A 26,084-nucleotide genomic window follows, 5' to 3' on the forward strand; every position below is an offset into this window, starting at 1 on the left:
CCTACATTCTACACCCTAACCCCTACCGAGTACCCTAACCCCTACTCAGTACCCTAACCCCGACACAGTACCCTACCCAGTACCCCCAACCTACCCAGTACCCTACCCAGTAACCACTACCCAGTACCCTAACCATCACCAGTACCCTAACCCCTACCCAGTACCCTAACCCCTACCCAGTACCCTAGCCAGTACCCTAACCCCTACCCAGTACCCTACCCAGTACCTAACCCCCACCCAGTACCCTTCAGTCTTACCCTGCTGATGGTGAAGAGCAGACCAGGTCGTCCATTACAGACTCCAGTGAAACAGTATCTCAGCCTCCAGTAGAAGAGGTGTTCTGATATGAAGGTAATTAGAGACAGGCCCATGGCGGTAGCCAGCATGTAAAACACTCCAGCCATGTTGTCTATGTCCAGCTGACTGGACATCACCTCGTTCTTCTCATTGTGACAGATCCCTGTTAGCCAGATAGCCTCCAACTCCTCCATCTCACCTGAGAAGAGGGGGAGAGAGAGAGAGAGAGAGAGAGAGAGAGAGAGAGAGAGAGAGAGAGAGAGAGAGAGAGAGAGAGAGAGAGAGAGAGAGAGAGAGAGAGAGAGAGAGGAGAGAGAGAGAGAGAGAGAGATAGAGACAGACAGAGAGAGGGAGAGTGGGGGGACAGGGAGAGAGAGAGGTTGAGGTAGAGAGATAGATAGATTGAGAGATAGACAGTAAGTAAAGGCTATGACATGATCTATTGATAGAGAGAGAGAGGTAGACAGTAAGTAAAGGCTATGACATGATCTATTGATAGAGAGAAGGGGGTGAGGAGGGGTGAGGAGGGGGAGACAGAAGGGGGTGAGGAGGGGTGAGGAGGGGGAGACAGAAGGGGTGAGGAGGGGTGAGGAGGGGGGAGACAGAAGGGGGTGAGGAGGGGTGAGGAGGGGGAGACAGAAAGGGGTGAGGAGGGGGAGACAGAAGGGGGTGAGGAGGGGTGAGGAGGGGAGACAGAAGGGGGTGAGGAAGGGTGAGGAGGGAGAGACAGAAGGGGGTGAGGAGGGGTGAGGAGGGGGAGACATAAGGGGGTGAGGAGGGGTGAGGAGGGGAGACAGAAGGGGTGAGGAGGGGTGAGGAGGGGGAGACAGAAGTGGGTGAGGAGGGGTGAGGAGGGAGAGACAGAAGTGGGTGAGGAGGAGAGACAGAAGGGGTGAGGAGGGGTGAGGAGGGGGAGACAGAAGGGGGTGAGGAGGGGTGAGGAGGGAGAGACAGAAGGGGGTGAGGAGGGGTGAGGAGGGAGAGACAGAAGGGGGTGAGGAGGGGTGAGGAGGGGTGAGGAGGGGGAGACAGAAGGGGGTGGAGAGGGGTGAGGAGGAGGAGACGGTAATGTAACCATGGTAACTGTGTGATGGTAATACCTGTAGTCTGCTAGCTGGCTGTGTGAATGTAACCATGGTAACTGTGTGACGGTAATACTGTAGTCTGCTAGCTGGCTGTGCGAATGTAACCATGGTAACTGTGTGATGGTAATACTGTAGTCTGCTAGCTGGCTGTGTGAATGTAACCATGGTAACTGTGTGATGGTAATACTGCAGTATGCTAGCTGGCTGTGTGAATGTAACCATGGTAACTGTGTGACGGAAATACTGTAGTCTGCTAGCTGGCTGTGTGAATGTAACCATGGTAACTGTGTGACGGTAATACTGTAGTCTGCTAGCTGGCTGTGTGAATGTAACCATGGTAACTGTGTGACGGTAATACTGTAGTCTGCTAGCTGGCTGTGCGAATGTAACCATGGTAACTGTGTGATGGTAATACTGTAGTCTGCTAGCTGGCTGTGTGAATGTAACCATGGTAACTGTGTGATGGTAATACTGCAGTCTGCTAGCTGGCTGTGTGAATGTAACCATGGTAACTGTGTGATGGTAATACTGTAGTCTGCTGGCTGTGTGAATGTAACCATGGTAACTGTAGTCTGCTAGCTGGCTGTGTGAATGTAACCATGGTAACTGTGTGACGGTAATACTGTAGTCTGCTAGCTGGCTGTGTGAATGTAACCATGGTAACTGTGTGACGGTAATACTGTAGTCTGCTAGCTGGCTGTGCGAATGTAACCATGGTAACTGTGTGATGATAATACTGTAGTCTGCTAGCTGGCTGTGTGAATGTAACCATGGTAACTGTGTGACGGTAATACTGTAGTCTGCTAGCTGGCTGTGTGAATGTAACCATGGTAACTGTAGTCTGCTAGCTGGTCTGTCTTCCTGTTTTAGCTATCATAGCAGGCCTACCAATAATATACCCTTATTCCTGAAGTGTGCACTCGTTCACTACATCCCATGTGGGAGTCTCCGATTTCTCTTTCGAGTCCTTTCCTTTCAGATCACTGAAGGGAAGGGAACAAGTGTACACTTTGTGAGGAAGGACAGATAGTGGGACCAGAGTGGAACATGCTAGCTGTGTGGCCTGGCAGGGAAGGCTGTAATGTAGTGTAGTGGAGATGTAGTGTAGATACTCTACACTGTAGTGATTAGTGACACTGTAGTGTAGTGGAGATGTAGTGGATATACTCTACACTGTAGTGATTAGTGACACTGTAGTGTAGTGGAGATGTAGTGTATATACTCTACACTGTAGTGTAGTGGAGATGTAGTGTAGATACTCTACACTGTAGTGATTAGTGACACTGTAGTGTAGTGGAGATGTAGTGGATATACTCTACACTGTAGTGATTAGTGACACTGTAGTGTAGTGGAGATGTAGTGTAGATACTCTACACTGTAGTGATTAGTGACACTGTAGTGTAGTGGAGATGTAGTGGATATACTCTACACTGTAGTGATTAGTGACACTGTAGTGTAGTGGAGATGTAGTGGATATACTCTACACTGTAGTTATTAGTGACACTGTAGTGTAGTGGAGATGTAGTGTAGATACTCTACACTGTAGTGTAGTGGAGATGTAGTGGATATACTCTACACTGTAGTGATTAGTGACACTGTAGTGTAGTGGAGATGTAGTGGATATACTCTACACTGTAGTGATTAGTGACACTGTAGTGTAGTGGAGATGTAGTGTAGATACTCTACACTGTAGTGATTAGTGACACTGTAGTGTAGTGGAGATGTAGTGTAGATACTCTACACTGTAGTGATTAGTGACACTGTAGTGTAGTGGAGATGTAGTGGATATACTCTACAGTGTAGTGTAGTGGAGATGTAGTGTAGATACTCTACACTGTAGTGATTAGTGTAGTCTATAATTTTCCCTCAGGGAAAATGGTGCCCATTTAGTGGAGCTGTATGGTCCAGGTACTGCTGCTCTCCTCTCCTCCCTCTCTCCCCTTTCTCATCCCTCTCTCCTCTTTCCCCTTTCTCATCCCTCTCGCCTCTCTCCTCTTTCTCATATCTCTCTCCTCTCCTCTCTCCTCTCCTCTCTCCCCTTTCTCATCCCTCTCTCTCCTCTCTCCTCTCTCCTCTTTCTCATATCTCTCTCTTCTCTTCTCCTCTCCTCTCTCCTCCTCTCCTCTCCTCTCATATCTCTCTCTTCTCTTCTCCTCTCCTCTCTCCTCCTCTCCTCTCCTCTCTCCTCTTTCTCATATCTCTCTCCTCGCCTCACTCTCATCCCTCACCTCCCTCCTCTCCTCCTCTCCTCCATCACCTCCTCTCCTCCTCTCATCCCTCACCTCCTCTCATGCCTCCCCCCTCTCATCCCCTCTCATGCCTCTCCTCACTCTCTCCTCTCCTCCCTCTCTCCTGAATCAGAATGAGTGAGCTAACTGTAAGTGGCTCTGGATAAGAGCGTCTGCTAAATGACTAACATGTCAATGTAGAGACATGAAGAGAGTGTTGGATATTATGAGAGACGAGAAGAGAGACGAGAGGAGAGTGTAGGATATGTAGAGAGACAAGAAGAGAGTGTAGGATATGTAGAGAGACAAGAAGAGAGAAGAGATGAGAGACGAGAAGAGAATGTAGAATATGAAGAGAGACGAGAAGAGAGATGAGGAGAGTGTAGGATATGTAGATGTCATGTTTGTCATTTATTATCATGTCTTGTCCCTGTGCTCCCCATTCTGTTCGTTTCCCTCTGCTGGTCTTATTGGGTTCTTTCCCTCTTTCTATCCCTCTCTCTCCCCCTCCCCCTCTCACTCTCTCGCTCTCTCTTCTCTCTGTCGTTCCGTTCCTGCTCCCAGCTGTTCCTATTCCCCTAATCATCATTTAGTCTTCCCACACCTGTTCCCGATCCTTTCCCCTGATTAGAGTCCCTATTTATTCCTTTGTGTTCCGTTCCTGTCCCGTCGGTTCCTTGTTTAGTATTCACCATGCTGTGATTGCGTTTCGCCCTGTCCTGTCGTGTTTTTGCTGTGATTGTGTATCGCCCTGTCCTGTCGTGTTTTTTGCCTTCATCAGATGCTGCGTGTGAGCAGGTGTCTCTGTCAACTACGGCCTGCGCCTACCTACGGCGACCTGCAGTCTGTGGCCGCTTCTCCAGTTATTCCCCTCTACAGACTAGAGGATTTTTGTTATTCCCTGTTTGGACTTAAATAAACTCTGTTTCTGTTAAGTCGCTTTTGGGTCCTCTTTCACCTGCATGACAGTAGAGAGACGAGAAGAGAGGGTAGGATATGTAGAGAGACAAGAAGAGAGATGAGGAGAGTGTAGGATATGTAGAGAGACGAGAAGAGTGTAGGATATGTAGAGAGACGAGAAGAGAGGGTAGGATATGAAGAGAGATGAGAAGAGAGTGTAGGATATGTAGAGAGACGAGAAGAGAGTGTAGGATATGAAGAGAGATGAGAAGAGAGGGTAGGATTTTCAAGCAACAAGAGAAGAGGAAAGGAGAGAAGATGAGAGGAGAAGAGAAGAGAAGAGGAGAGCCGAGCAGAGGAATGGAGAGGGAGAGGAAAGAGGGAGGAGAAGAGAGGAAGGAAAGGAGCGGAAAGGAGAGGAAAGGAGAGGAAAGTAAAGGAGAGGAAAGGAAAGGAGAGCAGAGAAAAGGAGCGGAAAGGAAAGGAGAGGAGAGGAAAGGAGAGGAGAGTAGAGGGAGAGGGAGGAGAGGAGAGGAGAGAGGAGAGGAAAGGAGAGGAGAGAGAGGAGAGGGAGAGGAGGGGAGGGGAGGGGAGGGGAGAGGAGAGGAAAGGGAGAGGAAAGGAGAGGAGAGGAAATGAGAGGAGAGGAGAGGAGAGGAAAGGAGAGGTGAGCAGAGGAAAAGAGAGGAAAGAGGGAGGAGAGGAGAGGAAGGAAAGTAATGGAAAGGAAAGGAGAGGAGAGGAAAGGAGAGGAGATCAAAGGAAATGAGAGGTGAGCAGAGGAAAGGAGAAGAAAGAGGGAGAGGAGAGGATGGAAAGTAACGGAAAGGAAAGGAGAGGAAAGGATAGCAGAGGAAAGGAGAGCAGAGGAAAGAAGAGGAGAGGAAAGGAGAGGAGAAGAAAGGAAATGAGAGTAAAGGAGAGCAAAGGAAAGGAGAGGAGAGGAAAGGAGAGCAGAGGAGGAGAGGAGAGGAGAGGAGAGGAGAGGAGAGGAGAGGAGAGGAGAGGAGAGGAGAGGAGAGGAGAGGAGAGGAGATGAGATGAGATGAGATGAGAGGAGAGGAGAGGAGGAGAGGAGATGAGATGAAAGGAGGGGAAAGGAAAGGAGAGGAGAGCAGAGGAGAGGAGAGGAGGAGAGGAGAGGAGAGGAGAGGGAGGAGAGGAGAGGAGAGGAGAGGAGAGGAGAGGAGAGCAGATGAAATGAGAGGAAAGGAGGGGAAAGGAAAGGAGAGGAGAGCAGAGGAAAGGAGAGAAAAGGAGAGGAAAGGAAAGGAGAGGAGAGCAGAGGAAAGGATGGAAAAGGAGAGGAAAGGAAAGGAGAGGAGAGCAGAGGAAAGGAGAGAAAAGGAGAAGAAAGGAAAGGAGAGGACCACAAACAGCGAGGTGTAGACAACACAGTGAAATGCTTACTTGCCAGTTCTCCTCTCTTGGACTTGGCTGAACAGAAGTGTAACAGTAGAGAAGACAGATGAAAAAACAGACAGAAATACATACAACCCTATTTACATACAACCCTATTTACATATACCCCATTTACATACAACCCTATTTACATATACCCTATTTACATACAGCCCTATTTACACACAACCCTATTTATATACAGCCCTATTTACATATACCCCTATTTACATATACCATATTTACATACAACCCTATTTACATACAACCCTATTTACATACAACCCTATTTACATACAACCCTATTTACATACAACCCTATTTACATACAACCCTATTTACATATAACTCTATTTACATATACCCCTATTTACACACAACCCTATTTATATACACTATTTACATATACCCCTATTTACATATACCCTATTTACATACAACCCTATTTACATACAACCCTATTTACATACAACCCTATTTACATATAACTCTATTTACATATACACTATTTACACACAACCCTATTTACATACAACCCTATTTACATACAACCCTATTTACATACAACCCTATTTACATACAACCCTATTTACATACAACCCTATTTACATACAACCCTATTTACATATAACTCTATTTACATATACACTATTTACATACAACTCTATTTACATATACCCTATTTAAATATAACCCTATTTACATTTGTCCCTATTTACATATGCCCATATTTACATATACCCCTATTTAAATATAACCCTATTTACATATACATGTATTTACATATACATTAATAACCACATATACAGAATAGAAATACAGGACTGGTTGAGGGAGGAGAGGACAGTGATATAGAAGGGTTAAATATGGTAGAGAGAGGAGAGGAGATGAAAGGAGAGTAGAGGAAAGGGCAGGCGAGGAGGAGAGCAGAGGAAAGGAGAGGAGAGGAGAGGAGAGGAGAGGAGAGAAAAGGAAAGGAAAGGAAAGGAAAGGAGAGGAGAGGAGAGGAGAGGAAAGGAGAGGAGAGGAGAGGAGAGAAGAGAAGAGGAGAGGAGAGGAGAGGAGATGAGAGCAGAGGAAAGCCTAGGAGAGGAGAGGAGAGTCCTACCATCTCCTATGATGGCCAGTATAGCCAGGTCCACCTGTCGTTTCCAGTGCGACCCTTTCTGCAGAGCGATGCCGTAGCCGGTGGTGGCGAAGATGTACCCGCTGCCGATGGTGACCAGCTTACAGCCATCGTCTCTGCCAGCAGCGTAGTTCAACACAGCAGCATCATAGATGAAGGCATCCAGTTTACTGTAACAAAACACACAGAGGACCTATAAACTCAGTTTACTGTAAATAAAACACACAGAGGACCTATAAACTCAGTTTACTGTAACAAAAACACACAGAGGACCTATAAACTCAGTTTACTGTAAATAAAACACACGGAGGACCTATAAACTCAGTTTACTGTAACAAAACACACAGACAAAACTCCCACCGTGAAGCATGGAGGAGGAGGTGTGATAGTGTGGGGGAGCTTTGCTGGTGAGACCTGTCTGTGATTTATTTATTTAGAATTCAAGGCACACTTAACCAGCATGGCTACCACAGCATTCTGCAGCGATACACCATCCTGTCTGGTTTGCACTTAGTGGAACTATCATTTGTTTTTCAACAGGACAATGACCCAACACACCTCCAGTCTGTGTAAGGACTATTTGACTAAGAAGGAGAGTGATGGTGTGCTGCATCAGATGACCTGGTCTCCACAATCTCCGACCTCAACCCAAATGAGATGGTTTGGGATGAGTTGGACCGCAGAGTGGAAAAGCAGCCAACAAGTGCTCAGCATATGTGGGAGCTCCTTCAAGACGGTTGGAAAAGCATTCCAGGTGAAGCTGGTTGAGAGAATGCCAAGAGTGTGCAAAGCTGTCAACAAGGCAAAGGGTGGCTACTTTGAATAATTAAAACTTAGATTAATACTTTTTTTGTTACTACATACGTGTTATTTCATAGGTGTGTCCAATCTTTTGACTGGTACTATAGGTTTCAGTGTGTTTCACTTCTTCTAGGGACTGTGTGTGTGTGTGTGTGTCCAGTGGGTTCACCTCTTCACGGTCGGAAACTACGAGAAATAAACAATTTAATTTAATTTCATAGTTTAAAAACATTCTACATTCTACCTTCCAGGCTCCAAATAACCATTGGAGCCAGGAACCCTAATGGACAAGGGACCTGAAAGACGGCAGAGAGCTGAGGAGATTTCACATCGACCTTGCTGCACTCTCTGAAACTCTACTGGCCGATGAAGAGCACCTGTAGGAGAGGAAAGGCAGATAGACCCTTTTCCTGAAAGGAAAGCTGGCTGGTGAACCAAGGGTCCCTGGACTAGGGATCGGCTATTAACAATGAACTCATCGGCCACTTCGACAAACGCCTTATGACCATCCGTTTGGTGCTTTGCAAACAATCAAATGGCTCCAACCCTTTGACTCGCAGGATGAAGTTAAACAGAGTTTACTCCGGTACTTCTGTATACTTAGTAGCTAATCGTTCTGAAAGTAGTGGTTCGCGAGCCAAAAGTGGTCCCCGGGTAAATTGCGTACTACTATATGTGTCAGATATACCCACCAGGTCATTGCACTCGCTCGCTCTGCCGTGTGTGCGTCTTGCTAGCTGTCACTCAAATGGCAAGGGGCTGAGGCTCATTGGTTAGAATTCAAATTGCTAGGGGCTGAGGCTCATTGGTTAGAATTCAAATTGCTAGGGGCTGAGGCTCATTGGTTAGAATTCAAATTGGGGCGGGCCCACGTTATGGAACATTTAGGGAAAAATGGCACATCACATTTTCTGAAAACACTTTTCAAACTAGGGATCTCATGGCTAATTTAGGTAAAACAGTAATTCTGCTCTTAGATTATGCATAAATGTTAAATGTGTATAAATATATGTATAAATACAAATAGATATGTATAAACCACATATTGACACATCCAGCCAAAAGTGGGAGGTTTAAAAAAAAGACTAAATTCAGGAGTATGTCTGTGCTGACCTGGATGGAATTCTGAGACAAATTCCCAGAAGACAAGATAAATCTACTTGGGGATTTTAATGCCAGGGTCAGTTGGAACCACAGTCTTTTGAGAGTCACAATTGGGAAGCAAGGAGTTGGCAGTAGAAACTTGAATGGAGTTATTCTGCTCAGTAAATGTGTAGAACATGGTCTCAACATCAACAACACGCTCGTCAGACAAAATAACAGCAAACGACAACACCTCCAGAACCCAGAAGCCCGAGGAGATTGAAACACACAGGAACATAATCAAGTCCTCAACACCTGCAAGGACAACCTTGGCTATAAGACCAAATAGAACCCCACGATTTACGCGACCCAAAAGGATCAGCCCACCAACAGTAAGACCCAAAAGGATGACCCCACCGACCGTAAGCCCCAAAAGGATGACCCCACCGACCATAAGACCCAAAAAAGGATGACCCCACCGACCGTAAGACCCAAAGGATGACCCCACCGACCGTAAGACCCAAAGGATGACCCACCAACCGTAAGACCCAAAAGGATGACCCCACCGACCGTAAGACCCAAAAGGATGACCCCACCAACAGTAAGACCCAAAAGGATGACCCCACCGACCGTAAGACCCAAAAGGATGACCCCACCGACCGTAAGACCCAAAGGATGACCCCACCGACCGTAAGACCCAAAAGGATGACTCCACCGACCGTAAGACCCAAAGGATGACCCCACCGACCGTAAGACCCAAAGGATGACTCCACCGACCGTAAGACCCAAAAGGATGACCCCACCGACCGTAAGACCAAAAGGATGACTTTACCGACCGTAAGACCCAAAAGGATGACCCCACCGACCATAGGACCCAAAAGGATGACTCCACCGACCGTAAGACCCAAAAGGATGACTCCACCGACCCTAAGACCCAAAAGGACTGGTCTGATGAGAATGCCTCAGAAATTGAACAGCTCATTGACACCAAGCGGGGAACCTTCTGGAAAAACGATATCAACTGCAGGGCCAAAAGAGAAGCTCCCTCCACAGTGAGATGTCCAACGCTGGGATCTAAAAACCACATCGTGAACAGAAAAGGTCCTGGAGATCCAGCAGCTGGCCGACTCCAGAGGCTCCTTCGACGCCACCAAGGCGGTGTACAGAACCAGTCACCGTGGCCTAACACATCCCTCACCACCAAGGCGGTGTACAGACCCAGTCACCGTGCCCTAAACCCCCTTCGCTCCAGAGATACACTCAGTGAGATTGAACACATCCCTCACCACCAAGGCCGTGTATAGACCCAGTCACCGTGCCCTAACACATCCCTCACCGCCAAGGCGGTGTACAGACCCAGTCACCGTGGCCTGAACCCCCTTCGCCCCAAAGATGGGAAAATGCTAATGAAGCATGACGAATCAATCCAATCCCAGTGGAAAGAACACTTTGAGGAGCTCCTCAACAGAAGCACAACAATTGATATTGACCACATCCCTCAGCGACCCACAAAGGAGGACATTGGAGAACCACCAAGCCTGCAGGAGGACTTGGGAGACCCACCTACCCTGCAGGAGGACATGGGAGACCCACCCAACCTAAAGGAGGACATCGGAGACCCACCTACCCTGCAGGAGGACATGGGAGACCCACCTAACCTGTAGGAGGACAAGGGAGAACCACCTAACCTGCAAGAGGACATGGGAGACCCACCTAACCTGCAGGAGGACATGGGAGACCCACCTACCCTGTAGGAGGACATGGGAGACCCACCTACCCTGTAGGAGGACATGGGAGAACCACCTAACCTGTAGGAGGACAAGGGAGACCCACCTAACCTGCAGGAGGACAAGGGAGACCCACCTAACCTGTAGGAAGACAAGGGAGAACCACCCAGCCTGCAGGAGGACAAGGGAGAACCTCCTGGCCTGCAGGAGGACAAGGGAGACCCACCAAACCTGTAGGAAGACAAGGGAGAACCACCCAGCCTGCAGGAGGACAAGGGAGAACCTCCTGGCCTGCAGGAGGACAAGGGAGAACCACCCAGCCTGCAGGAGGACAAGGGAGAACCTCCTGGCCTGCAGGAGGTGCAAGATGCCATCCTTTAGAAGGGAAACAACAACGGCCAGATTCAATTCCAGCTGAAATCTTGATGGAAGGAGGACCAGTGCTCCTACAACACATACATGCCCTGCTCCTGAAGACCTGGGATTAGGAGGAAATGCCTGCAGAACTCAGGGGTGCCCTAATTGGTTAAACTTCTTGACGCACCCATCCCGTGAGTGGGATCATTTTCAACGCGCCAAATTCAAACCAAATTACAAAAAAAGATTACATTTTCATGAAATCACAAGTGCAATATAGCAAAACACAGTTTAGCTTGTTGTTAATCCACCTGGCGTGTCAGATTTCAATAAAGCTTTTCGGCGAAAGCACACCAAGTGTTTATGTAAGGACATCTCTCTCAGTAGACAAAATATTACAAACAGCTAGCAGCCAAGTAGATTGGTCACGAAAGTCAGAAAAGCAATAGATTAAATCGCTTACCTTTGATGATCTTCGGATGTTTGCACTCACGAGACTCCCAGTTACACAATAAATGTTCCTTTTGTTCCATAAAGATTATTTTTATATCCAAAATAGCAAATAGTATTCGTAATGTCCACGGAAACATGTCAAACGTTTTTATAATCAATCCTCAGGTTGTTTATAAAATATATAATCGATAATATATCAACCGGGACTGTAGCTTTTTCAATAGGAGAGGGAGAGACAATGGTTGCCCCACTCTGTTGCGCAAGCAAAACTCTGCGAACACCCAGCTATCCACTGACGCGATGTTATCTTTCTCGCTCATTTGTCTAAATAAAAGCCTGAAACTATGTCTAAAGACTGTTGACACCTTGAGGAAGCCATAGGAGAAGGAATCTGGTTGATAACCCTTTAAATGGAGGCAAGGCATCCAATGGAACAGAGAGCTTTCAGGAAAAAACATCACTTCCTGGTTTGATTTTCCTCAGGTTTTCGCCTGCAATATCAGTTCTGTTATACTCACAGACAATATTTTGACAGTTTTGGAAACTTTAGAGTGTTTTCAATCCTAATCGGACAATTAAATGCATATTCCAGTTTCTGGACCTGAGAAATAGGCAGTTTCATATGGGTACGGTTTTCTAGCCAAAAATGAAAATCCTGCCCCCTACACTCAAGAAGTAAAAAATGGAACAAAGCAGACTGTGGGAACTACATCTCCCTCCTGTCCACCACCAGGAAAACACTGGCCAACCGACTCCTTTCCCCCGTCAGAAGAAATCTTCCCAGAATCTCAGTGTGGCTTTTCCCCCCAACCAGAGGACAGGATCTTCACAGCACGACAACTGCAGGAAAAACACCAGGAGCAAAATGAACTACTGTACATTATAGACACAAGGCCTTTATAGACACCAGGCCTTCATAGACACCAGGCCGTCATAGACACCAGGCCTTCATAGACACAAGGCCTTTATAGACACCAGGCCGTCATAGACACCAGGCCTTTATAGACACAAGGCCTTTATAGACACAAGGCCTTTATAGACACCAGGCCTTCATAGACACCAGGCCGTCATAGACACCAGGCCTTCATAGACACCAGGCCTTCATAGACATCAGGCCTTTATAGACACAAGGCTTTTATAGACACAAGGCCGTCATAGACACAAGGCCTTTATAGACACAAGGCCGTCATAGACATCAGGCCTTTATAGACACAAGGCCGTCATAGACACAAGGCCTTTATAGACACCAGGCCTTCATAGACACAAGGCCTTTATAGACACCAGGCCTTTATAGACACAAGGCCTTTATAGACACAAGGCCTTCATAGACACCAGGCCTTCATAGACACCAGGCCTTTATAGACACAAGGCCTTTATAGACACAAGGCCTTTATAGACACAAGGCCTTCATAGACACAAGGCCTTCATAGACACCAGTCCTTCATAGACACCAAGCCTTCATAGACACCAGGCCTTCATAGACACCAGGCCTTTATAGACACAAGGCCGTCATAGACACCAGGCCTTCATAGCCTTTGACTCTGTGAACCATCGTGCCTCTGATTCTATCCTGACAAATTGACCATAATACCGTCACTACCCACTGGGAAGAGGACCGCGAGATGATAACGCCGTCACTACCCACTGGGAAGAGGACAGTCAGATGATAACGCCATCACTACCCACTGGGAAGAGGACCGTCAGATGATAACGATAAGGAAGAGGACCGTCAGATGATAACGCCGTCACTACCCACTGGGAAGAGGACCGTGAGATGATAACGATAAGGAAGAGGTCCGTGAGATGATAACGCCGTCCCTGCCCACTGGGAAGAGGACCATCAGATGATAACGCCTTCACTACCCACTGGGAAGAGGACCGTCACTACCCACTGGGAAGAGGACCGTGAGATGATAACGCCGTCACTACCCACTGGGAAGAGGACCGTCACTACCCACTGGGAAGAGGACCGTGAGATGATAACGATAAGGAAGAGGACAGTCAGATGATAACGATAAGGAAGAGGACAGTCAGATGATAACGATAAGGAAGAGGACCGTCACTACCCACTGGGAAGAGGACCGTCACTACCCACTGGGAAGAGGACCGTGAGATGATAACGATAAGGAAGAGGACCATCACTACCCACTGGGAAGAGGACCGTCACTACCCACTGGGAAGAGGACCGTCAGATGATAATGCCGTCACTACCCACTGGGAAGAGGACCGCGAGATGATAACGCTGTCACTACCCACTGGGAAGAGGACCATCAGATGATAACGCCTTCACTACCCACTGGGAAGAGGACCGTCACTACCCACTGGGAAGAGGACCATCAGATGATAACGATAAGGAAGAGGACCGTCAGATGATAACGCCGTCACTACCCACTGGGAAGAGGACCATCAGATGATAACGCCTTCACTACCCACTGGGAAGAGGACCATCAGATGATAACGCCGTCACTACCCACTGGGAAGAGGACCGTCAGATGATAACGATAAGGAAGAGGACCGTCAGATGATAACGCCGTCACTACCCACTGGGAAGAGGACAGTCAGATGATAACGATAAGGAAGAGGACCGTCAGATGATAACGATAAGGAAGAGGACCGTCAGATGATAACGCCTTCACTACCCACTGGGAAGAGGACCATCAGATGATAACGCCGTCCCTGCCCACTGGGAAGAGGACCATCAGATGGCCTTCACTACCCACTGGGAAGAGGACCATCAGATGATAACGCCTTCACTGGGAAGAGGACCATCAGATGGACCCACTGGGAAGAGGACCATCAGATGATAACGCCGTCACTACCCACTGGGAAGAGGACCGTCAGATGATAAGGAAGAGGACGTCAGATGATAACGCCGTCACTACCCACTGGGAAGAGGACCATCAGATGATACGCCGTCCCTGCCCACTGGGAAGAGGACCATCAGATGATAACGCCTTCACTACCCACTGGGAAGAGGACCATCAGATGATAACGCCTTCACTGGGAAGAGGACCATCAGATGATAACGCCTTCCCTGCCCACTGGGAAGAGGACCATCAGATGATAACGCCTTCACTACCCACTGGGAAGAGGACCATCAGATGATAACGCCTTCACTACCCACTGGGAAGAGGACCGTCAGATGATAACGATAAGGAAGAGGACCGTCAGATGATAACGATAAGGAAGAGGACCGTGAGACCTGTGGGAAGAGGACCGTCTGATGATAATGCCGTCACTACCCACTGGGAAGAGGACCGTGAGATGATAACGCCGTCACTACCCACTGGGAAGAGGACCGTGAGACGACGATAAGGAAGAGGACCGTGAGATGATAACGCCGTCACTACCCACTGGGAAGAGGACCGTGAGATGATAACGATAAGGAAGAGGACCGTGAGACGATAACGATAAGGAAGAGGACCGTGAGATGATAACGATAAGGAAGAGGACCGTGAGATGATAAGGAAGAGGACGTGAGATGATAACGATAAGGAAGAGGACCGTGAGATGATAACGATAAGGAAGAGGACCGTGAGATGATAACGATAAGGAAGAGGACCGTGAGATGATAACGATAAGGAAGAGGACCGTGAGATGATAACGATAAGGAAGAGGACCGTCAGATGATAACGCAGTCAGTGCATCCTTGGATGCTTCCACCAAGCCAAACATGTTCCTGGGTCTGGTCCTACACATAAAAATGACCCAAATCCTTCCATTTTTAGTCCTTTAGCAGACGCTCTTATCCAGAGATATTTACAGTAGTGAGGGAATACAATTTTATATGTCTTTCATACTGGTCCCTGTGTGGGAATTGAACCGACAACCCTGGCATTTGCAAGGAAAACCCAAAGACTATCCCCTAAACACCACATAAACATCTCCAGCTGGGAGGACAACCTAAAGACTATCCCCTAAACACCACATAAACATCTCCAGCTGGGAGGACAACCTAAAGACTATCCCCTAAACACCACATAAACATCTCCAGCTGGGAGGACAACCTAAAGACTATCCCATAAACACCACATAAACATCTCCAGCTGGGAGGACAACCTAAAGACTATCCCTAAACACCACATAAACATCTCCAGCTGGGAGGACAACCTAAAGACTATCCCTAAACACCACATAAACATCTCCAGCTGGGAGGACAACCTAAAGACTATCCCATAAACACCACATAAACATCTCCAGCTGGGAGGACAACCTAAAGACTATCCCTAAACACCACATAAACATCTCCAGCTGGGAGGACAACCTAAAGACTATCCCTAAACACCCATAAACACAGCTGGGAGGACACCTAAAGACTATCCCTAAACACCACATAAACATATCTCCAGCTGGGAGGACAACCTAAAGACTATCCCCTAAACACCACATAAACATCTCCAGCTGGGAGGACAACCAAAAGACTATCCCTAAACACCACATAAACATCTCCAGCTGGGACTATCCCTAAACACCACATAAACATCTCCAGCTGGGAGGACAACCTAAAGACTATCCCTAAACACCACATAAACATCTCCAGCTGGGAGGACAACCAAAAGACTATCCCCTAAACACCACATAAACATCTCCAGCTGGGAGGACAACCAAAAGACTATCCCCTAAACACCACATAAACATCTCCAGCTGGGAGGACAACCTAAAGACTATCCCTAAACACCACATAAACATCTCAGCAGCTGGACTATCCCTAAACACCACATAAACATCTCCAGCTGGGAGGACAACCAAAAGACTATCCCTAAACACCACATAAACATCTCCAGCTGGGAGGACAACCTAAAGACTATCCCTAAACACCACATAAACATCTCCAGCTGGGAGGACAACCTAAAGACTATCCCTAAACACATAAACATCTCCAGCTGGGAGGACAACCTAAAGACTATCCCCTAAACACCACATAAACATCTCCAGCTGGGAGGACAACCTAAAGACTATCCCTAAACACCACATAAACATCTCCAGCTGGGAGGACAACCTAAAGACTATCCCCTAAACACCACATAAACATCTCCAGCTGGGAGGACAACCTAAAGACTATCCCTAAACACCACATAAACATCTCCAGCTGGGAGGACAACCTAAAGACTATCCCCTAAACACCACATAAACATCTCCAGCTGGGAGGACAACCTAAAGACTAGGGGATAGATGTTAGGGGTCAGGGGTCAGGGTGTGTGTCGTACCCTGCTTTGAGGCTGACCAGTGCATCCTGCACTCCTCCTTGGTGATATTTCACCAGGTACTCGTGCATGTCGGGGTAATTCTTCCTGATGTTCCTCTCTGTTGAACCGTTAGGAACCGTCCCAAAACGGAATGGAGGGGAGTACGCATACGGGTTCTGGAACTAGAGAGGAGGGGGAGAGGGGGGCAGAGAGAGAGGGGGAGAGAGAGAGGTGTCGAGGAGAGGGGGGCAGAGAGAGAGAAAGAGAGGTGTAGAGAGAGGGGGAGAAAGAGGGGGAGAGAGAGAAAGAGAGGTGTAGAGAGAGGGGGAGAAAGAGAGGTGTAGAGAGGGGGGAGAGAGGGGGAGAGAGAAAGAGAGGTGTAGAGAGAGGGGGAGAGAGAGGGAGAGAGAAAGAGAGGTGTAGAGAGAGGGGGAGAGAGAGGGGGAGAGAGAAAGAGAGGTGTAGAGAGAGAGAGAGAGGGGGGAGAGAGAGAAAGAGAGGTGTAGAGAGAGGGGGAGAGAGGGGGAGAGAGAGAAAGAGAGATGTAGAGAGAGGGGGAGAGAGAGAGGAGAGAGAGAGAGAGAGAGGGAGAGGAGAGAGGTGGAGAGAGAGATAGAGAGAGGGAGAGGAGAGAGAGAGAAGAGAGGTGTAGAGAGAGAGGTAGAGAGAGAGGGAGAGAGAGAGAGAGGTGTAGAGAGAGGGATAGAGAGAGGTATAGAGGGGGGAGAGAGAGAAAGAGAGGCGTAGAGAGAGGGGGAGAGAGGGGGGGAGAGAGAGAAAGAGAGGGAAGGAGAGAGAGGGGGAGAGAGGGGGGGAAGGGTTGAGAGTGAGAGAAGAAGGGAGAGGGAAGGAGAGAGAGAGAGAAAATATTAATATTACCTTAATGAAATATATATATATAGCCAATAGAAATATAGAAATATATAGCCAATAACAGTGAGACCAATAAAAAGACAACACTCATCACTAATAGCAACTCATCATCAATGATGTAAAAAGGAACATGAGGTCAACAGGATCAACAACGAGACCAGGTCAACTACATCTGTCTGACAGCATCATGTCAACTCATCAACAACGAGACCAGGTCAACTACATCTGTCTGACAGCATCATGTCAACTCATCAACAACGAGACCAGGTCAACTACATCTGTCTGACAGCATCATGTCAACTCATCAACAACGAGACCAGGTCAACTACATCTGTCTGACAGCATCATGTCAACTCATCAACAACGAGACCAGGTCAACTACATCTGTCTGACAGCATCATGTCAACTCATCAACAACGAGACCAGGTCAACTACATCTGTCTGACAGCATCATGTCAACTCATCAACAACGAGACCAGGTCAACTACATCTGTCTGACAGCATCATGTCAACTCATCAACAACGAGACCAGGTCAACTACATCTGTCTGACAGCATCATGTCAACTCATCAACAACGAGACCAGGTCAACTACATCTGTCTGACAGCATCATGTCAACTCATCAACAACGAGACCAGGTCAACTACATCTGTCTGACAGCATCATGTCAACTCATCAACAACGAGACCAGGTCAACTACATCTGTCTGACAGCATCATGTCAACTCATCAACAACGAGACCAGGTCAACTACATCTGTCTGACAGCATCATGTCAACTCATCATCAACGAGACCAGGTCAACTACATCTGTCTGACAGCATCATGTCAACTCATCAACAACGAGACCAGGTCAACTACATCTGTCTGACAGCATCATGTCAACTCATCAACAACGAGACCAGGTCAACTACATCTGTCTGACAGCATCATGTCAACTCATCAACAACGAGACCAGGTCAACTACATCTGTCTGACAGCATCATGTCAACTCATCAACAACGAGACCAGGTCAACTACATCTGTCTGACAGCATCATGTCAACTCATCAACAACGAGACCAGGTCAACTACATCTGTCTGACAGCATCATGTCAACTCATCAACAACGAGACCAGGTCAACTACATCTGTCTGACAGCATCATGTCAACTCATCAACAACGAGACCAGGTCAACTACATCTGTCTGACAGCATCATGTCAACTCATCAACAACGAGACCAGGTCAACTACATCTGTCTGACAGCATCATGTCAACTCATCAACAACGAGACCAGGTCAACTACATCTGTCTGACAGCATCATGTCAACTCATCAACAACGAGACCAGGTCAACTACATCTGTCTGACAGCATCATGTCAACTCATCAACAACGAGACCAGGTCAACTACATCTGTCTGACAGCATCATGTCAACTCATCAACAACGAGACCAGGTCAACTACATCTGTCTGACAGCATCATGTCAACTCATCAACAACGAGACCAGGTCAACTACATCTGTCTGACAGCATCATGTCAACTCATCAACAACGAGACCAGGTCAACTACATCTGTCTGACAGCATCATGTCAACTCATCAACAACGAGACCAGGTCAACTACATCTGTCTGACAGCATCATGTCAACTCATCAACAACGAGACCAGGTCAACTACATCTGTCTGACAGCATCATGTCAACTCATCAACAACGAGACCAGGTCAACTACATCTGTCTGACAGCATCATGTCAACTCATCAACAACGAGACCAGGTCAACTACATCTGTCTGACAGCATCATGTCCAACTCATCAACAACGAGACCAGGTCAACTACATCTGTCTGACAGCATCATGTCAACTCATCAACAACGAGACCAGGTCAACTACATCTGTCTGACAGCATCATGTCAACTCATCAACAACGAGACCAGGTCAACTACATCTGTCTGACAGCATCATGTCAACTCATCAACAACGAGACCAGGTCAACTACATCTGTCTGACAGCATCATGTCAACTCATCAACAACGAGACCAGGTCAACTACATCTGTCTGACAGCATCATGTCAACTCATCAACAACGAGACCAGGTCAACTACATCTGTCTGACAGCATCATGTCAACTCATCATCAACGAGACCAGGTCAACTACATCTGTCTGACAGCATCATGTCAACTCATCAACAACGAGACCAGGTCAACTACATCTGTCTGACAGCATCATGTCAACTCATCAACAACGAGACCAGGTCAACTACATCTGTCTGACAGCATCATGTCAACTCATCATCAACGAGACCAGGTCAACTACATCTGTCTGACAGCATCATGTCAACTCATCAACAACGAGACCAGGTCAACTACATCTGTCTGACAGCATCATGTCAACTCATCAACAACGAGACCAGGTCAACTACATCTGTCTGACAGCATCATGTCAACTCATCAACAACGAGACCAGGTCAACTACATCTGTCTGACAGCATCATGTCAACTCATCAACAACGAGACCAGGTCAACTACATCTGTCTGACAGCATCATGTCAACTCATCAACAACGAGACCAGGTCAACTACATCTGTCTGACAGCATCATGTCAACTCATCAACAACGAGACCAGGTCAACTACATCTGTCTGACAGCATCATGTCAACTCATCATCAACGAGACCAGGTCAACTACATCTGTCTGACAGCATCATGTCAACTCATCAACAACGAGACCAGGTCAACTACATCTGTCTGACAGCATCATGTCAACTCATCAACAACGAGACCAGGTCAACTACATCTGTCTGACAGCATCATGTCAACTCATCAACAACGAGACCAGGTCAACTACATCTGTCTGACAGCATCATGTCAACTCATCAACAACGAGACCAGGTCAACTACATCTGTCTGACAGCATCATGTCAACTCATCAACAACGAGACCAGGTCAACTACATCTGTCTGACAGCATCATGTCAACTCATCATCAACGAGACCAGGTCAACTACATCTGTCTGACAGCATCATGTCAACTCATCAACAACGAGACCAGGTCAACTACATCTGTCTGACAGCATCATGTCAACTCATCAACAACGAGACCAGGTCAACTACATCTGTCTGACAGCATCATGTCAACTCATCATCAACGAGACCAGGTCAACTACATCTGTCTGACAGCATCATGTCAACTCATCACAACGAGACCAGGTCAACTACATCTGTCTGACAGCATCATGTCAACTCATCAACAACGAGACCAGGTCAACTACATCTGTCTGACAGCATCATGTCAACTCATCAACAACGAGACCAGGTCAACTACATCTGTCTGACAGCATCATGTCAACTCATCAACAACGAGACCAGGTCAACTACATCTGTCTGACAGCATCATGTCAACTCATCAACAACGAGACCAGGTCAACTACATCTGTCTGACAGCATCATGTCAACTCATCAACAACGAGACCAGGTCAACTACATCTGTCTGACAGCATCATGTCAACTCATCATCAACGAGACCAGGTCAACTACATCTGTCTGACAGCATCATGTCAACTCATCAACAACGAGACCAGGTCAACTACATCTGTCTGACAGCATCATGTCAACTCATCATCAACGAGACCAGGTCAACTACATCTGTCTGACAGCATCATGTCAACTCATCAACAACGAGACCAGGTCAACTACATCTGTCTGACAGCATCATGTCAACTCATCAACAACGAGACCAGGTCAACTACATCTGTCTGACAGCATCATGTCAACTCATCAACAATGATGTAAAAAGGAGGTAGGAGTGCGTGTGTGTTCATCTACTCTACCTCTTTTGTCTGACAGTCCGGCACAGACAGACACAGACACACAGACAAACTGACACACACACACACACACAGACAAACAGACACAGACACAGTCCTTTACCTTGTTGTCAGACAGTCCCGTGACCTGGTCTACAAACTCCTCCTGGATCATGAAGGCAGCCAGGTTGGCTGTGTAAGAGGCCAGGAAGATGACGGCGAAGAAGGCCCACACCGACACTATGAACTTACTGGTGGTGCCTTTAGGGTTCTGAACCGGGACAGAGTTGTTGAACACCAGACCCCACAGCAGCCACACCGCCTTCCCAACGGTGAACGACGGACCGTGGGGGTCTGGAGGGAGGGAGGGAGGGAGGGAGGGAGGAGGGAGGGAGGGAGGGAGGGAGGGAGGGAGGGAGGGAGGAGAGAGAGAGGAGAGAGGGGGAGAGGGAGGGAGGGAGGGGGAGGGAGAGAGGAGAGGGAGGAGGGAGAGAGAGGGAGAGGGGGGGGGAGGGAGGGAGAGAGGAGGGAGGAGAGAGAGGGAGAGAGGGAGAGAGAGAGAGAGGAGAGAGAGAGAGAGAGAGAGAGAGAGGGGGGGGGAGGGAGGGAGAGAGGGAGAGAGGGAGAGAGAGAGAGGGGGAGGGAGGGGGTGATAAACCAGGAAAGGGAAGGTAACAGATCTGTGGTAGCAGTGTAGACAGACTGATATATCATTACTACCTGGTACTACTGTATAAGGCCTCATTACTACCTGGTACTACTGTATAAGGCCTCATTACTACCTGGTACTACTGTATAAGGCCTCATTACTACCTGGTACTACTGTATATAGGCCTCATTACTACCTGGTACTACTGTATAAGGCCTCATTACTACCTGGTACTACTGTATAAGGCCTCATTACTACCTGGTACTACTGTATAAGGCCTCATTACTACCTGGTACTACTGTATAAGGCCTCATTACTACCTGGTACTACTGTATAAGGCCTCATTACTAACTACTGTATAAGGCCTCATTACTACCTGGTACTACTGTATAAGGCCTCATTACTACCTGGTACTACTGTATAAGGCCTCATTACTACCTGGTACTACTGTATAAGGCCTCATTACTACCTGGTACTACTGTATAAGGCCTCATTACTACCTGGTACTACTGTATAAGGCCTCATTACTACCTGGTACTACTGTATAAGGCCTCATTACTACCTGGTACTCCTGTATATAACCTCATTACTACCTGGTACTACTGTATATAGCCTCATTACTACCTGGTTAGTATTTTCTAATTTTATTTTGCAAATGTTCTTACTTTTAAACTAGATTAGATTGACTTGATTTATAGTAGTATGTTGATATAAACAGTGGGGTTCTGGGTGTGTGTGTGTGTGTGTGTGTGTGTGTGTGTGTGTGTGTGTGTGTGTGTGTGTGTGTGTGTGTGTGTGTGTGTGTGTGTGTGTGTGTGTGTGTGTGTGTGTGTGTGTGTGTGTGTGTGTGTGTGTGTGTGTGTGTGTGTGTGTGTGTGTGTGTGTGTGTGTGTGTGTATACCTTTGCCCTGGGCCAAGTTGCGGTTGAATCCCAGTGGACTGACAAACTCAAACAGGAAGACAGAGACGGCCGTGACCAGGAGTAACATCACAAACATCATCACCCAGACAGACGCACTGAAGGGCTCTGAGAGAGAGGAGGAAGGGAGAGGAAGGGAGAGAGAGGGGAGGAAGGGAGAGAGAGGGAATGAAGGGAGAGAGAGGGAGGAATGGAGAGAGGGGGAAGAGAGAGGGAATGAAGGGGAGAGAGAGGGGAGGAAGATGGGAGGAAGGGAGAGAGAGGAGGGAGAGAGGGAGGAGAGGGGAGGAAGGGAGAGAGGGGGAGGAAGGAGAGAGGAAGGGAGAGAGGGGGAGGAAGGAGAGAGAGCCACGAGAGAGAGGGAAGGAGAGATGTGAAGAGAGGGGAGGAAAGGAGAGAGAGCGAGAGAGGGGAGGAAGGGAGAGAGATGGGGGAGGAAGGGGAAGGAAGGGAGAGAGGGGAGGAAGGGAGAGAGGAAGGGAGAGAGAGGGTGAGAGAGAGGGGAGGAAGGGAGAGAGAGAGGGAGGAGGAAGGGAGAGAAAGATGGGGAGAGAGAGGGAAGGGGAGAAAGAGGCAGAGCGAGAGGGAAGGAGAGAGAGAGAGAGAGAGAGGGATAGAGGGGAGGAAGGGAGAGAGATGGGGAGAGAGTGTGAAGGAAGGAGAGAGAGAGAGAGAGGGAAGGAAGGGAGAGAGAGCCACGGAGAGAGAGAGAGAGAGAGAGAGAGAGAGAGAGAGAGAGAGAGAGAGAGAGAGAGAGAGAGAGAGAGAGAGAGAGAGAGAGAGAGAGAGAAGGGAGAGAAAGAGAGAGTTTCATAACCACTTTATTTGGTGTAAAGCATCATTGCCATCAGCAGCCCTTTAAAACCAACGCTTCTGACATCACAGTATGTAGATACATACTGATCATTAATCTCTATAACACCATACTAAGCAGACAGAGAGAGATGGAGGAGAAATACAGACAGAAAGATATCTAGAGAGACAGACTGGGAGAAAGAGAATGAGAACACAGGTAGAGAAAGAGAGTGGCAATCAGAATAAACCAAATTACAACACAGTCAAAACAAAACTATATTTCTTGGAAAAAAACAAGCACAAACACAAAGCAAAATGCAGTGTTATCTGGCCCTAAATCAACAGTACACCGTGGCAAACTACTTGACCATGGTTACTGATCAAAACCTAGAAAAACCTTGACAAAGTACAGGCTCAGTGAGCATTGAAAGGGAGAGAGAGAGAGAGAATGGAGAGAGAGAGAGAAAGAGAGAGAATGGAGAGAGAGAGAGAGAGAGAGAGAGAGAGAGAGAGAGAGAGAGGAGAGAGAGAGAGAGAGAGAGAGAGAGAGAGAGAGAGAGAGAAGAGAGAGAGAGAGAGAGAGAAGAGAGAGAATGGAGAGAGAGAGAGAGAGAGAGAGAAAGAGAGAGAGAATGAGAGAGAGAAAGAGAGAGAAGAGAGAGAATGGAGAAATGGAGAAGAAGAGAGAGAGAATGGAGAGAGAGAGAGAGAGAGAGAGAGAGAGAATGGAGAGAGAGAATGGAGAGAGAAAGAGACACAGACAGAGAGAGAGAGAATGGAGAGAAATAGACAGAGAGAGAAAGAGAAAGAAAGAGAAGAGAGAGAGAGAAAGAAGAGAGAGAGAGAGAAGATGAGAAGAGAGAGAGAGAGAGAGAGAGAAGAGAGAGAAGAGAGAGAGAGAGAGAGAGAGAGAGAGAGAGAGAGAGAGAGAGAGAAAGAGAATGGAGAGAGAGAGAGAATGGAGAGAGGGAATGGAGAGATAGACAGGGAGAGGTTAGTCACAGTACGTGAGTTTCTAGCACATTTCCTTATTTCTCATTATTCCCTTGGATCTTCTCTGAGCGGAAAGTCTCACTGCCAGAGAGGGCAGGAGGAGAGGAGGAGGTGGAGGAGAGAGAAGAGGGAGAAGGGAGAGGTGATGAGAGAGGAAAGAGGAGGAGACGAGATGAGGAGAGGAGAGATGGAAAGAAGATAGAGAGGAGGAGGAGGAAAGGAGAGGATTCAGAGTGTGGTGTGGCAGAGAGTCAGACGGAGTGAGTTAGCCAAACTAGAGAGAGAGAGTTAGCCAAACTAGAGAGAGAGAGTTAGCCAAACTAGAGGGAGTTAGCCAAACTAGAGACGGAGAGTTAGCCAAACTAGAGAGGAGTTAGCCAAACTAGAGACGGAGAGTTAGCCAAACTAGAGAGGAGAGTTAGCCAAACTAGAGACGGAGAGTTAGCCAAACTAGAGAGGAGAGTTAGCCAAACTAGAGAGAGAGTTAGCCAAACTAGAGAGAGAGAGTTAGCCAAACTAGAGACGGAGAGTTAGTCAAACTAGAGACAGAGAGTTAGCCAAACTAGAGAGAGAGAGTTAGCCAAACTAGAGACGGAGAGTTAGTCAAACTAGGACAGAGAGTTAGCCAAACTAGAGAGAGAGAGTTAGCCAAACTAGAGACGGAGAGTTAGCCAAACTAGACACGGAAAGTTAGCCAAACTAGAGAGAGAGAGTTAGCCAAACTAGAGATGGAGAGTTAGCCAAACTAGAGAGAGAGAGTTAGCCAAACTAGAGAGAGAGTTAGCCAAACTAGAGACGGAGAGTTAGCCAAACTAGAGACGGAGAGTTAGCCAAACTGGAGAGGAGAGTTAGCCGAACTAGAGAGAGAGTTAGCCAAACTAGAGAGAGAGAGTTAGCCAAACTAGAGACGGAGAGTTAGTCAAACTAGAGACAGAGAGTTAGCCAAACTAGAGAGAGAGTTAGCCAAACTAGAGACGGAGAGTTAGCCAAACTAGAGACAGAGAGTTAGCCAAACTAGAGAGAGAGTTAGCCAAACTAGAGACGGAGAGTTAGCCAAACTAGACACGGAAAGTTAGCCAAACTAGAGAGAGAGTTAGCCAAACTAGAGAGGGAGAGTTAGCCAAACTAGAGAGAGAGAGTTAGCCAAACTAGAGAGAGAGAGAGTTAGCCAAACTAGAGACGGAGAGTTAGTCAAACTAGAGACAGAGAGTTAGCCAAACTAGAGAGAGAGAGTTAGCCAAACTAGAGAGAGAGTTAGCCAAACTAGAGACGGAGAGTTAGTCAAACTAGAGACAGAGAGTTAGCCAAACTAGAGAGAGAGAGTTAGCCAAACTAGAGACGGAGAGTTAGCCAAACTAGAGACAGAGAGTTAGCCAAACTAGAGAGAGAGAGTTAGCCAAACTAGAGACGGAGAGTTAGCCAAACTAGACACG

General features: G+C 47.5%; 1 pseudogene; it reads right to left on the reverse strand.

Moving 5' to 3' along the window:
• Positions 1 to 257: 257 nt before the first annotated feature.
• LOC124025535 overlaps positions 258 to 26,084 on the reverse strand; it is a 60,367-nt pseudogene continuing 34,540 nt past the window's right edge.

Source organism: Oncorhynchus gorbuscha, unplaced genomic scaffold, assembly GCF_021184085.1.
Source record: "Oncorhynchus gorbuscha isolate QuinsamMale2020 ecotype Even-year unplaced genomic scaffold, OgorEven_v1.0 Un_scaffold_2273, whole genome shotgun sequence".
Classification (NCBI taxonomy): Eukaryota; Metazoa; Chordata; class Actinopteri; order Salmoniformes; family Salmonidae; genus Oncorhynchus; species Oncorhynchus gorbuscha.